Below are 14,400 nucleotides of genomic sequence, written 5' to 3' on the forward strand. Positions count from 1 at the left end.
GCAAGACAGAATGTTGTAACTCTGAACTATTTATGATCAGACAAGCTCTGTTGAAAAATGGATTAAAAATTTGGGAGTTCTCATTCAAATACCTTCTTTAGCTGGGTTTGAACACTTTTTAGAACTAACCTTCAAGAGGGGATCTTTTTATCACATCAGACACTATATATGTAAAGTGTGATGCATTAAGATACTATATGTATTTTTCTTCAATTTAAACTGTAGCTAGGTAAATTTTCTCTGGAGGTATACTAATAATAAATTACTAGTAAGAAAATCTTTCCCTGAGGATCGAAAGTTCAACTTGCATCTTTACCACAACTTTTGCTGGTAATAGTTATTATGAATCTGCTTGATGTCCACAGTTTCATAAAGTCTATGTTTAGACTTTATATAGATATCATGTAATCTTTTTAGATGCTCAGATACTGTGACAAAGAGTGCAGAGGGCAGTGACACGGAATGATTGATCTGACGGAATATCTGCGAAAGATTGTATGAAGGAAAACAACCATGCTTATCAAATAAAGCATTTACCTTCATGTAGCAGGCATCTTCCTAAAAAGTATTATATCTGAGTGTAATTTCAGAATGGTTCTTAATAAAGTGAATCAAGTTCTCACTTGAAGTTGGCAGCGTTTCATGAAAGCCAAGGTACTGAAGTCAAATAATCTTTTCATTGTATAAATGAACTGAGTATCTGCCTTATGTTTAATATTTGTTACATCCTTGAAACAAGAGATGAAGCCAAAAGGTAAATATCTGCAGGTAAACATGTCCTCATTTTGTGTTATCACAGTGTATACGTAGTAATGAGATGTTGAAACTGGGACCAAGTCTACATTTCCAAAACTGAAAGGGAATAAATCAGGCTCTTTAACAAAATAGCTATGCCAGCAAATACTCTATGGTGGGGTCAAAGGAGGCCTTTCTGACTCAGTAATCTTAGATAGGTAATCACCACAACAAAATGTAGAGAAAAAGAAGTCTGAGGACATGATATAACCAGGCATATTTGTGTCACTCTTGCTTGAAATTGATCTTGATTTGTCAAAAGTCCTTCTGGTTTGCTTAGGAGCACAGATTACCTTAAAGATAACTGTTGCTATTTCAATGAATAACGTGACTAGAATTATTTGACATTTAGTATGAGGTTTCTGTGTTTGTCTAGGAGAGGAAGATGTGGAAATCTGTGCTTCTAAAATGCTCTGATGTATACCAGTTGGCATGGATTGTTGTGTTGAATAGATTAGCTCACCTGGTGCTGATCTGTTAAAACTGAGGCATGGGCTATGCATATAATGGCAGTTAATCCACAAATTTAGAGGGTTATGCTATTAATCCAAATCATAGGGCTTGCTGTTTTCCTGTGTACAGTACACATTGTAGCCTGTAACAGAGTCACCATGCTGCACTAGCTCGCATCTGAGGGTTCTCTTGAATTGTATGAAAATGTATGAAATTTTAGGAATTGCTTCTCTGCACCTTTGGTTTGATTCTGCAAACACTTTCAGCCAGCTTCCTGGGCTGTGATGCATCTTTGCTACTTTGTTTGTTGCCCAGTTTGCTCTGTTCATAGGAAAGGGAAGAGACAATGGATTTGGTGTGTCAGCTTTAGAAGGTGATAGTGTAGAAGCATCAGCTTGGCTTGAAGTGTCAGCTCAGCAATCCCGTGGTGGATGGGACAGAGAAAAGAAACAGTGTGAATATCTTTTCATGTTTGCATCTATCTTCCAAATGGATCTCAGACCTGTCTATGAGAAGTGACAAGGACTGACACAGCAGCATGTAACAGATTCTGTAATTGTAACCATATATTACATTATTTTGACTTCTACCAGTGCCCTGTAAGAACTGTTCTCTAATAATATACAGAATGGAATGAGTCATAGTGCTTTGAGAATGGACAAACATTGACACTTCCTTTTTTCTTATTTTTGTTCTTTCTCTTTTTTTTTTTTTTTGTTTTTTTTTGTTAGGCCAGTTTATACAGATGCTGTGCCTGAAAAATTGTGCAAGGTTTCAATCAATTCTTGTGATGCAATCATGACTAATCTCAATCCTCCTTTTTAAATATAAATTCTTGAACTAAGATGGAAAAGTTTGCAGATATACTCTCCTTCAGGACGTTGCACACTGAAATGTTTACAGCCTGTAAACTGATAAAAATAAACAGTTACACACAAGGCCATCAAGAGAAGGCTTGCTGGATGGGAAGGGTAAGCCTTATATTTTCATTCTGAAATGGATTGAACTTTTTTGTTGTACATATTTGCAAGTCTTAGAGTGAAAGTAGATAGATTCAGCTCTCAAGGTAGCTTAGCACTACAAGGCTCGTCTGGGTTTCATGTGGGACGGAGCATTGGCTTAGGAGGAGGAAAGACAAGATTCGAGCTGTTTGTCTTTAACTGGCCTGCAAATTTATTTGAAATTTCCTGGGTTAGCTGACAACAACTTCTTCCAAGGAGGTGATCAATCCTTACTCTGACTTCATGGGAAAATGCTATTTCCTTTAATCAGCTTGAGTTAAAAAAAATGACAACAACTACAAAAACTCTTCCATGCTCCAAAAGGCAGCTAGTCCAGTGCTAACAGTACAGCAAGAGTCTGACCCTTTAAATGGAGAGGAAAAATGTGCAGGGGGGTGGCAGGGGGAAGATGTATTTCTTTACTGGATGATCTGATATTCAGAAGATAAATGTTATACCTGTTCCCCTAAACCCAGAGCACTAATCCTGCTATTTCTCTTTTCCCTTTTCCCAGCCCAAAGCAGAGGGAATCTTTAAAGAATCTTCATTCCCATACTTTTCATTTGACCAAAAATTTTATTTCTTTTAATTTGCTACTTCCAATCTTTTTTTTTGTTTCCCAGATCTTAACTTTGAAATCAGGCTTGAACAACCAAATCTTTACCAGTTTACATATCACTTTAAAAAGGCTTACTTTTCCGTGAAAAAGAGTACTAAGTAAATGTGAATATTTTTGCATCGATTTTCTGCAAGCAAGTCACCTCAGGTGCCCCCCCTCAAGGCTTGGCTTGAAACGGATATGTTTGTGCATTTTTTTAAACTCACTCTGAATATTTTCGTAATCTGAAAAGTTGAGGTATGGAGAAGTAACTAGAAGACTTTGAAACAGAAGGTCTGTTAATATCATGAGTGAGTTAGTTGAAGACTTAAGCATGGTTGCCAGTGAAATAATCTTTAAATACAGTGCTTGAGTATGTACTCCACCAAAGAAGACTAGGGCGGAGAAAAGAAGCAGTTTTGTTTGTCCCTGGACCATTGCCATTATTGCCATACGTTCTTGTTTCCCTTTTCACTTGCTCTGTATAATAGGTTTTGGTATATAGTGTGCATTATAAACAAAGAGTCTGAGTTAGTATGCTTGTTACAAAACAACTTCTGATTTGCATTTAACAATAATTCAAGAGCTGTAGTTAACTCCTAGGTACTCCCACAACAGAAGGACCAACATATTAGAACTCAGTCAGTGATGTGGCTGTTGAAATACTCTATCAATGCTAAATTTTCTTTACATTATTTTTATTAAACAAAAACTGTTTCAGAAACTACAGCTATCATCCTCTTCCAGCTGAGCAGGTTTAAAAAACATTTTCCTCCTTTTCTCTGAAGTCTTACAGTGCAAACCACAAAGTTCTCCCCACTAGGATCTGTTTTGCAAAAGTAGCCTATTAATTGAGGATGTTTTTCAATGTTGCCAAAAGGTCACTACAATCAATTATGGAGAATACTTATAAAGAAGAATTCTTGCCTATAAAGCAATGCATCTTGAGTTGTCTAATTTGTTCACAGTAATAAGGCCATGCCCACTTATTGATTAATCAATCTTAGTTGTCTGCTGATTATATCAGGAAGTGTCTTAATGTAATGGAATATCATATACAGAGTTGGCTCCGGGTAATGTATTGCAAAAATATTTATTTCTAATATTATAGTGCATGTGTTCAGCCTGAGGAGATGATTTTTCCAGGACAGACCATTCCGATTTGTTATGGTAAACCTAGAACTGAAAGTGGAACTGTATTTGGATTTGAGACATGAATTGTAACATGACTGAATAAGGTCACCAACACAGAAGTTTTTCTGTTTTGATCCAATTTGTAAATCATTACTTGATGCATTCCATTCAAAAGTCTTAATGTTATGCAATTAATACTGTATTGTGGATGTACAATGCAGGAACACAACTGAACAAAATCAAACTTATGTTTTACGCCAAAAAAAATGGCTGTGGATAAATTCAAAATGGTTCTCAGGCTATATTAAAAAGGGTAAGTTTTGGCTACTTTTTAGAACCATAAAAAGGAAACTAAGCATATTAAAATGAATTCATCATCATATGCTTCATATAATCAAGGTTTTTATCTCATCACAAATCTTAATGTGATTTGTAGGACACAGAATAGTGGCAACAGTTATGTACATAGAAGATGATGTAAGTTATGGTATAATTATCATTATTTCTGTTGGCATGAGTACACCATTTCCACTAAATATTATGCCTTATTTTGCTGTGACTCCATGATACATTTGTGTTCTTTTGTACTGTAGTTGATGTAAATGAACCACATTAAACTGTCACCCTGCTCACTTTGCGCATATTTAACCATTTAAAATGTCTCAAAAATCCATTATCACTCTGCGATGGAAAGATGGGGAAAATGTGTGAAAAACTCACAAACCGGTAAAATTAGAACATGTCTATAAATTAACTTTTGACAGGTGTAAGACATCTAAAATTTAAGCTGGAATTTGTCTTGGAATTAAAAAAAAAAAAAGCTACATTTTAAAGTGAGGAGAAATAGTGAACTACTGATGCTGATGCTCAGTGTTAGTATTACAAAGCAATAACATTTTTTCAAAATTCATGAATTTTCCAGCAAATGAATACTTGATGATCATAGCATCTGTTGTTAAAATACTCAGTAGGACCAGAGAATCAAAGGAAGAACACGGGAACACAGCAATAATTTTCTATTAATCCTTACTTCTGTATTTAACATGCTTAAGTGTAAGTGCCTCTTTTTGCTGTATAAAATGCTCATAACATGATTTAGCATGATGCAGATCTCACTGGGAGTAGTAAAATGGAAAGAATAAAAATAGATCCTAATTCTGCAAGCATTTATGCACACAGAGCTCCATTTGTATTATTTGTGTACATCAAAATTTACTGTGATATATACAGAGTATTCAATAATAAAGAACTACAGTGACAGTACAGTTTTTACAAAACAGTACCACGTATCAAAAATGCCAAGCTTAACATCAACAACATGTGCCATGTCTGCAATGCTTTCAGATTAGAAAACAATCTTTTTACCAGAAGGGTCCTTGAAGTCACAAGTTGAACTAACATATCCATTGAGAATGAGAATGTAACAGTTCTCTCCAAAAAATTTTAATATGTATATTGATTCTCAGTGCATTCTGGAATGTGGATTCAGCTTTTCTGGCTCTGGAAATCTAATGTTCAACACACGTCCACCTGCAGTTTCTTTTGACCATGGTAAAATTTTTGTGCCTTTCCCCACGGGAAAATCAAGGTATCATAGATGTTTTCTGTTTTGTACATGCTATGTAGATTACACCTTAAATATGTGACATGCAATTTAAATTCAGACAGATTTTTGGCACTGATATTGATGACTTGAAAGATATCATACCACAAATTTTAAACTCATTTGTGTGGTAATCACAGTTATTAGAAATACAGCCTGATTGCTTTCCTACATCAGGGCTGCATCTCTGAATCAGTGCCAGCCAAAAAACTCAACTTCTCAGTACTGACCCACTTTGGAAATGCTGCAGTGCTATCATGTTCCTTAATTCTAGGGAAACTGAAGTGGTGAAAGGGTTGTATAGTTCTGCTGTCATTACTGTCAAAATCAGGACAAAACATCAACATCTCCTTAGAGGAAAGAAGTACTCTCTCTAAGTAGTTACAGTAGGGACTGAAAAAAGAAGTGGAATAGTGTCACTAAAATGTCCCACTATGTGTTATTACCACAAAATTCTTCCAATGTTTAAGTGGGTACATAAAATTTACATAAGTAATATAACAGTTGGACTTTTTTCAACATAAAACCACCCTTTATAGAATAATAAAATATGCATTCCGTAGCCAAAATAAAAGTTTCTTAAACATAAATACAGCATGAAAAAAATGGTGCTTTGTATGATGTACATAGAGTAGTCCTCATAATTCTTTTAAGCAAAGAATTGGGCTTTATTTCATTTGAACTATTTGTCTGCATTATCTTAAATAAGAATAGAGCTTGCTGCCATGATCTATGTAGTTTTTCTTAGCTTTCTTTCAACTGTTATACTATACACAGTTCCATGATACCTTTTTATATCATTGCCTTGACAACAAGAGCATGTTGTTCCACAGTGGCAGCTGCAGAAGATTTCCCAACAGTTACATGCAACAACACTCTTGACTCCAGTGTCTATGGAGGCAAAGTATGTTGACATACAACAGCTTGTAGAAATGGATGTCTCTCTGCATATGTATATATGGGATATACATACAGGCATTAGACTGACAAAGCAAGTTGGTTGCTTCAGAAATGTTTTCTAATAAAGATGAACAATATGCTCATGCACTCAGGTTCTTCTCTTGTGGATTTCCATGCAAGTATAACTGTGGGTGGTCAGACTGTTATCCTTAGTGAACTGGTGTAGGTTGGAGGAAAATCAAGTTCAATCTGTGGACACTTGCAAACTACTATGAACTGAAATGCAAGTATGCAGGTGTCAGCTCGAGTTACTCAGTCACAAGGTGTTAGAGAATCTGTTAGCTAAGTGGCAAAGGTGAAGAATAATGTTCTGTGTGTCATAAAGTGTGTGATAAACTGTTATGTGAGCTCTATGTGTGGATTACTATGAGGCAAATTGATTTGATTGATTTATCTCGTGGTATGCAGTTGATCTTGAAACCAATTGTCACACACACATGGTGGTGTTTCAGATGTTCTCAAAAGTCTCTGTGTGGGTAGCAAGATATCACCACAGTGCAACAAGGTGGTGATGGAAAATGCGCTGGACAAATGCTAACAATATTGACATTCACCAGTATGCTATTGTAAAAACGAGAGTGAACTTAGATTCCATTGATTGTGATCTGAGAAGAGTGAAGTGACAAAAAAATCCTGTGAACTGTGTTCCACATGCAGGGGAAGGACACCTTCTAGGGAAAGACGTCCACAAGATCCTACAAAGATCTTGCAGAAGATTTATACCTGTCTTGCAACAATCTTATTGATGCTGACATATGCTGTGGATCTGGGGCTTCCACTCACTTCAGCGTCATTCTCCCAACTATACTGAGGAAGGTGGTTGTAGTCTGAGGTCCTAAGTTACCTCATGTTTTAAATCTATCAAGATCTCAAACACAGTCTATCAGTGTTCAGGGTGTTGCACAAGCCTACAGAGGAAGGGAGCTTTGTTTAACATTTTATTTTCTACCGTTTTTTAGAAAAATACGTTAACTACAAAAGTTGGAGCCCAACAAAATAATTTAATATCTTTCCAACAAATTTACTACTGGTTCAGCCAACGTGTATTACTCAGAAAAACTATGCTATTTTCATCATAGTAGTACCCTAAAGATATTACAAAGATAGTAAATAACAGTATTTTCCATATTCCTTCTTGCATTAAAGGGTTACATAATGTAGCAACCCAAAGAAAAATAAATTAAGATTATCAAGGAATGGCAGGAAAACCGCTCAAGGTTTTAAAAGCATACAAGACCAAATTATAGAAGACATATCTAGAACGTCAAGAAAAGGACAAAAAAGCCCCACATCCTATAATTTTTAGGCTTCAGACTCATGACACAGGGCAATGCTTTTAATAGAGCAAAATGTTAATCAGCAGGTAATTCATAAAAAGGTTTCATAAAAAGTTATCATAAAAAGTGGCTCAATTTTAAAAAAGTATTTGGCAATCAATATCCTCCATGGGCTCCAGCCCATTTACAGAATGTGTTTGTGTGTACTACTGAAGGGCTTATAAAGCAGTCGCCTAACCTTTGACTGTTGCTCACTCCAGGTTCTTGCATGTCTTGCTGAAGCATCTAGTATAAATATTCAAGGAGACAGGCCATGAGATTAAACAAAATCTAGTTTAATTCTGTATAGAAATTTGTTTTTTTACTTTTACAGAAGAGTAAATTAAAGCTAAATGACCAAGAGATTATTGGCATCATAGTTAAACTTGACATGTTTTGATAAGACAACAGCCTGAGCTTGTATTTTTTTCTGATTCTAGTTCATCCAGATATAACCTTAGCAAAATAAGTTGTGAGTCAGATCTGGAACAACAGTAGCAGTAGATTTATTGATCTCATTTGTCAATACCTTTGGACGACTCCTGAAAGAACTCTAATTATCTTAGAAAACAAAGCTCTTGCAAATGGCAATTGCATGACTGAATAGTTGCCACTCTTTTGCCCTGCAGTCTGAAACATGAAGCTAAGGGCTAATTCTGAAGTTCAGCCTTTTGAAAGAGGTCTTTGAATATAGATTGTTGTTTCAGAACAGCTCCTTAAGCACCAGAAACTTCCAGAAGCAGAAGAGTTTTAGAATTTCCTCTTCGCCATTTAAAGAAATTAATCTTAGAAGACTGCGTTAATAAAGGGCGACCTAGTGGCTGGCCTGTACTGGTGCATCTGGACGTGGGGTTACAATGCGTGACTTTGGACAAGAGAATACCAAATTTCTTCCAGTAATTTTTTCTACACTATACATATTTTCTGAAGCAGTGGTATAAAGGGAAACCAACAGTTTAGTGGATAAAAAAAGAAGATAAATGATTCTTTATCAAGCACTTAGGGGCTGAGTAAGGCAAAACCAGGTTTCAGAACCACATACCTCTCAATAAGCTTAGGAGAGCATCTGCCACATTATTTTATTACACGAAGACTAAAAGGAAAGAAAAATCTAGTTGCTGGGACTTCAGAGAGGTGATCCGGCATACAAGGGGACACTTACATGTGTCCCCTCATAAAAGCACATCAAATGCTTGAAGAATTCCAATAGCTTGATCAAGTAAAATATAACTGTACCAGACTGCATTTTTCTAGAACTGCATACAAAGCAGAAATGTTTACACTCAGTGAAATGGTGTTCTAATGAGCTCTCAACTCTCTAATGAGAAAAGGAAGCACTCTAGACTGCCTGCAAAACTTATTTCAAGAACCTGGGTAGGCTGGAAGATAAGGATAGAAATATGGACTTTAATTAGAGATTTCACTGAGATAATGGAAGGTTAGATCAAGACACTGATGACAGCGGAAAGCTGAATTCACAGCTGGTCATGCCATCAGAGAGTAATTTTTTGTGATGCTCACATGATAAGAATAGAAAGCAGACAATGAAGTAGAATTATTAAGTACCTATGGGTGACAGACTCATTTTTTTCTCTGGTTTTGGGACACAGTTGAGTTCCACTTGGAATAAAGAATATACAGGAGTAACATCATGGTAGCTTGTATATCCACTGAAATATCAACTACTTTAGAGGTTAAAATGGAAATGGATATTTTTCCTAATTTACCACAGACATTAACATCTTTTAAAAGGTTCACTCTGCCTTGCTAAGAGTTACAGCAGAAGACAAAATAATTACTTATTTAACCAGAATTCACTCTTGGTTTAGTTGCTGTTTTCTATGTCTGTCAAAACATGACAGAAGGACTCATTTCTCTTTATACGTTAAGAAAATAGGCAGAGTGCAGTTGTAGAGATTCTGAATTGCCATCTCTGCTGAAAGAAGTGTGGACCACTCTCATCCTGCAAGAGAGACTCTTATCACCCCACAACAAATTAATCCAATGTGGGCTACTCTCAAATGCTTCTGTTCTCTGCCTCGCTTTGTACAGGGAGGAAGAACAGGTCCCTGGAGGGTGAGATGCTCCCTGTCGTGAGTAAGTGGACAAAATCAGTGTTATAGTACTTAGACCAAGTATATGTAGTGAGCTCAGAGTAACTGCAGACCCCTGACATGCAGTGCTAGTAAGCTCAAAAATCATAGCTATACTTCTGAAAAGGCTACCATAGATTCATGTGGTTATTAATTCTAATTATAGCATTTCTGTGCATAGCACAGAAATCCTGCTCCCTTTCTTTAATGTTATTGGCTTTATATAATCAATACCTGTCAACATGGGTTTTAGGGAAAGTATATTTTATAGAAAGCAACAGGGCAATTTTTGCCACTGAATAATGTTTTGTGTGTGAAGAAGTGTACTTAATTGATAAGGTAATATTTACATTCTAGTTATACTCAGCTATCTTATAGACAACTCATTAACGAAAAAGTGGGATGCACACAGTTAACAATTATAAAAGGGGCATTTGTGGCTTATCCATTTCATCTCTACACTTAATAGCTCTGGACATCTCTCTCTTAGATCACTGGCAAAAAATACCGTTTAATATCTGTATAATACTTATTATAATTAAAATTTATCCATTTTGCACAAAGAAAAACATTTTTTAGTGTGGAATTTTTTTTCAGTTGGAGTTTTTATCTTAATACCTCTAATTGTCTTAATATCTTCATGTGTCCCACTTTATTAAAAAAATTAACTGAAAAATTGATAAATGGAAATAGATACCAGATGGTGCTATCCATTTTTAATTTTTTTTTTAACTTAAAAATTTCTGGGATAGTTTAATTGACTTGTATTTGGGCTGTGGACCTCGCAGGTCCAAAATCTGTTCCTTGTTGTATGTGGTACCCAGTGTCCAGCAGGTTAGCTGCACGTAATCTATTTACAAACAGCAGCATTACAATCCTTGATTTGTGTGTCCTTTCAATTTCTCCTTCCCCACTGTGTCCCCCTCAGATGCACCAGGCCATTAGGATTACTAACCTCTGCCAGTTTATTAGCTTGGGATTAGCAGTGGTTGTGGTGCGAGGAGCTGGTGCATCATAACTGTGTAACACCTGTCAGGCCAAACAGGCCCTGCAGCCCAAAACCTGTGGCTTTGTCCTTCAAATTCAAAGCTTGTCCTAATCCCGAGAGTTAGAAATTTGCCTAAATCCTGAGTGTAAGGTTTAAATGATTAATAATGGCAACCCCAGTCAAATAGCCAAGTTAGTGGATGGTAGATGGGCTAGGGAGGCTGCCTGGGCTCAAAAAGCCTGTGTCATCCCTTGTGCCCACACAAAGCACTGCTGGGCTCTCTCAAGGCAGGTTTTTCTGCCCTCAGTCCCTGGAAAGGATGGTGACACACAGCTGAGGTTCACAGTCACCGTCCTCCCCGCCGGAGCTGTGGGGCTGGGTGCTCTGGAAGGTTCCGGAGGAACTCACTGGCAGGTGAGGCCACACCTGGGGGGTCCCCATAGCATATGAACCTGGAATGCATGGGTGAAGCAGCTCTGGCCAGCAGGACGGTACTAGCACAGGGCCCAGGATGGCTGATCTCCAGGAAAGTTAGTAAGGCATTATTCCCTGTGTTTTTAAACTGTTTTTCCCCTGCGATTCACTTGGTGCTCCTGAGCAGTGTTGGATGCTGTTATAGTTTGGCTGTGGCTGGCAACAAAAGGGCCACGAGGATGCTCTGCTGCCCCTTCACCCACTAGGGTGGTGAAGAGAATGGCAAGAGATAGGCAAAATCTGGTGGGTCGGGATAAAGGCAGTTTAACAGAACAGCAAACAAAGGGAACAGTAACAACAACAACACCGATAAGGAGAAAACACAAACCGCAGAACGCACAGAGCCGCTCTCACCGCCCGAGCCGCGACTCCTTCCCGCTGCCCAGCTCCCCCAGAGCCAGAACCCAGCATGACGGCACATAGTATGGAATACCCTGCTCTGTTTGGCCAGGTTGGGTCAGCCTGCCCGGCTGTGTCCCTTCCTGGATTCTGGTGAAAATTAAACCTGTCCTGGCCGAACCCAGGACAGATGCTGTCATAGAATCATAGAGTCATAGAATCATAGAATGGTTTGGGTTGGAAGGGACCTTAAAGATCATCTGGTTCCAACTCCCCTGCCATGAGCAGGGACATCTTCCACTAGACCAGGTTGCTCAGAGCTCCGTCCAACCTCGCCTTGAACACTTCCAGGGTGGGGGCAGCCACAACCTCTTTGGCCAACCCGTTCCAGTGTTTCACCACCCTCATGGTGAAGAATTTCTTCCTAATATCTAATCTAAATCTGCCCTCTTTTAGTTTACAGCCATTCCCCCTTGTTCTGTCACTACACACTCTTGCGAAAAGTCCCTCTCCATCTTTCCTGTAGGCCCCCTTCAGGTACTGGAAGGCTGCTATAAGGTCACCCTGGAGTCTTCTCCTCTCCAGGCTGAACAGCCCCAACTCCCTCAGCCTGTCCTCATAGGAGAGGTACTCCAGCCCTCTGATCATCTTTGTGGCCCTCCTCTGGACCCGCTCCAACACATCCATGTCCTTCCTATGTTGGGGGCTCCAGAGCTGGACGTAATACTCCACGTGGGGTCTCACAAGAGCAGAGTAAAGGGGTAGAATCATCTCCCTTGACCTGCTGGCCACGCTTCTCTTGATGCAGCCCAGGATATAGTTGGCTTTCTGGGCTGCAAGCGCACATTGCCGGCTCATATTGAACTTCTCATCCACCAGTACCCCAAAGTCCTTCTCCTCAGGGCTGCTCTCGAGCCACTGTCCGCACAGTCTGTACTTGTGTTTGGGATTGCCCTAAACCACATGCAGGACCTTGCACTTGACCCTACTGAACTTCATGTGGTTCACGTAGGCCTACCTCTCCAGCCTGTCAAGGTCATCTTCCAACTACTTTACTTCTTTGGCCTTCATCAACACAAGCGATCGCATGAGAACAGTGCTTTCAATATGTTACAGAAACAGCCTTTTTAAAGCACAGGGCCATTGCCCAGACAAATTGTAACATCTTTTCTTACGTGGTAAAACTAAAAGACTACAGAAAAAGGCATCAGCATGATAGCCCCACTTCTGGCCGGGCTGAAGCCATAAAGCACTTGTGTTTGCCTTGTGCTTCCCGTGAAGGATGTTTTAGCCTAGCTTTTCTGGCGTTAAAGTCTTGTCCTCTGAGCAGGCTGTCCAACATGCCCAGAGAAGCTTCTGGCCAGAAGTTCCACAGGGGCTGGGCAGTGATCAGGCACCCCAGCTGAGTTCAAACCTGGAAGAGTCGGAAGCATGTGTAGAGGGAGAGAATGAAAAACACTGACCACCCCAGTGCTGGGGTAGGGAAAGAAAACACTGGGGGGCTGTTGAAATATTCGCAGAGGATTAGCACAAAGTTACTGTGTTTAGCACAGGTGTTTCTGTAGCTGTGATACATTAGGATAATTTACAATGTTCAATGACTCACACTTTCTCCCATGTAGTGTGGTAGTTTATTTTACTAGGCTAGAGTACAAAGTGAGGAGGAACACCTGCTGGTATTTTAGTTTTCCTGTAATGTCTAAGATTTTTGAGCTTTTGCTTAATCTAGGTGTGCTTTGGGTTTGGTGTTTTTTTTGGTTTTTTTTCTGAATGTATTAAAATGAAACATTTTAACACATAATGTTTACAAGGAAACAGATTTCACCAGAGACACGTAGAAATTCTGTTCTCTGTGGAACTGCATACCATAAGCTACTATCACTAGGAGAACTGTGGACATAGCTCTCAATACTTCTACAAACTCTAGTTCCTTTTGGTGATGCTATTCAGTTCAATGAGGGGATTCAAAAAGTGTGGAGAGCTGGTTATTGAGTGCTGATGTGTGTCCTGTACTTTTTGTCTCACTAGGTTTGTCAATCAAGTATTAATTAATATAGCTTAGAAAATGCGCTGGTGTTTTAAACATGAAGCTGAACTACACCTATATTGGCTCAATTTATCTTCAGTTACGATAGGTTTGGAGAGGGAGGTAAAGAAAATGAATTTAGTTGTCTCTCTGCTTTGAGATGGAAGAACTATGTGTTGAATTCCTCTAGGCTTTGTGTTCTGTTCCACAGAAAGGCTGAGAAAGGACCTGACATGGCAGTGAGTAGGCACAATGGGATGGACTTTAGCATTTAAAGCTTCGATGCTTAGCCTTCCAGCAAGAGGTTAGATCTTGGACAGGTTGGTTTTGTGTTCTTGACTGCAGACTGGAAGGAGGAAGATCCATAGATGGCCACAGCTAATAAGACAGATCTAAAAGCGTGTCCTTATGTGGACATATCTGCAGCTGTGCTATTTTTACCATGTCATAAATCCAAGAAGAAAACTAGGTTAACTTGAAGAACAAAAGCTAAAATTTTGGAAGGATTTTGCACGAAGAACGGAGATTGGTTTTTCAAAAATTTTTGGCTTTACTTTTAGGCATCTAGTTAAACTGCCAAATTTCCAAAGTATATTTCAAAGTATACTGTGTATTTCAGT

The 14,400-nt window shown here is 38.6% G+C and overlaps 1 long non-coding RNA gene across 2 annotated transcripts in view; it reads right to left on the reverse strand.

Moving 5' to 3' along the window:
• The window catches only part of LOC142361089 (uncharacterized), an 87,034-nt gene that overhangs the window by 37,255 nt on the left and 35,379 nt on the right, over positions 1-14,400 (reverse strand). The gene's annotated exons all lie outside the window — the stretch shown is intronic.

Source organism: Opisthocomus hoazin, chromosome 4, assembly GCF_030867145.1.
Source record: "Opisthocomus hoazin isolate bOpiHoa1 chromosome 4, bOpiHoa1.hap1, whole genome shotgun sequence".
In the NCBI taxonomy this organism is placed as follows: domain Eukaryota; kingdom Metazoa; phylum Chordata; class Aves; order Opisthocomiformes; family Opisthocomidae; genus Opisthocomus; species Opisthocomus hoazin.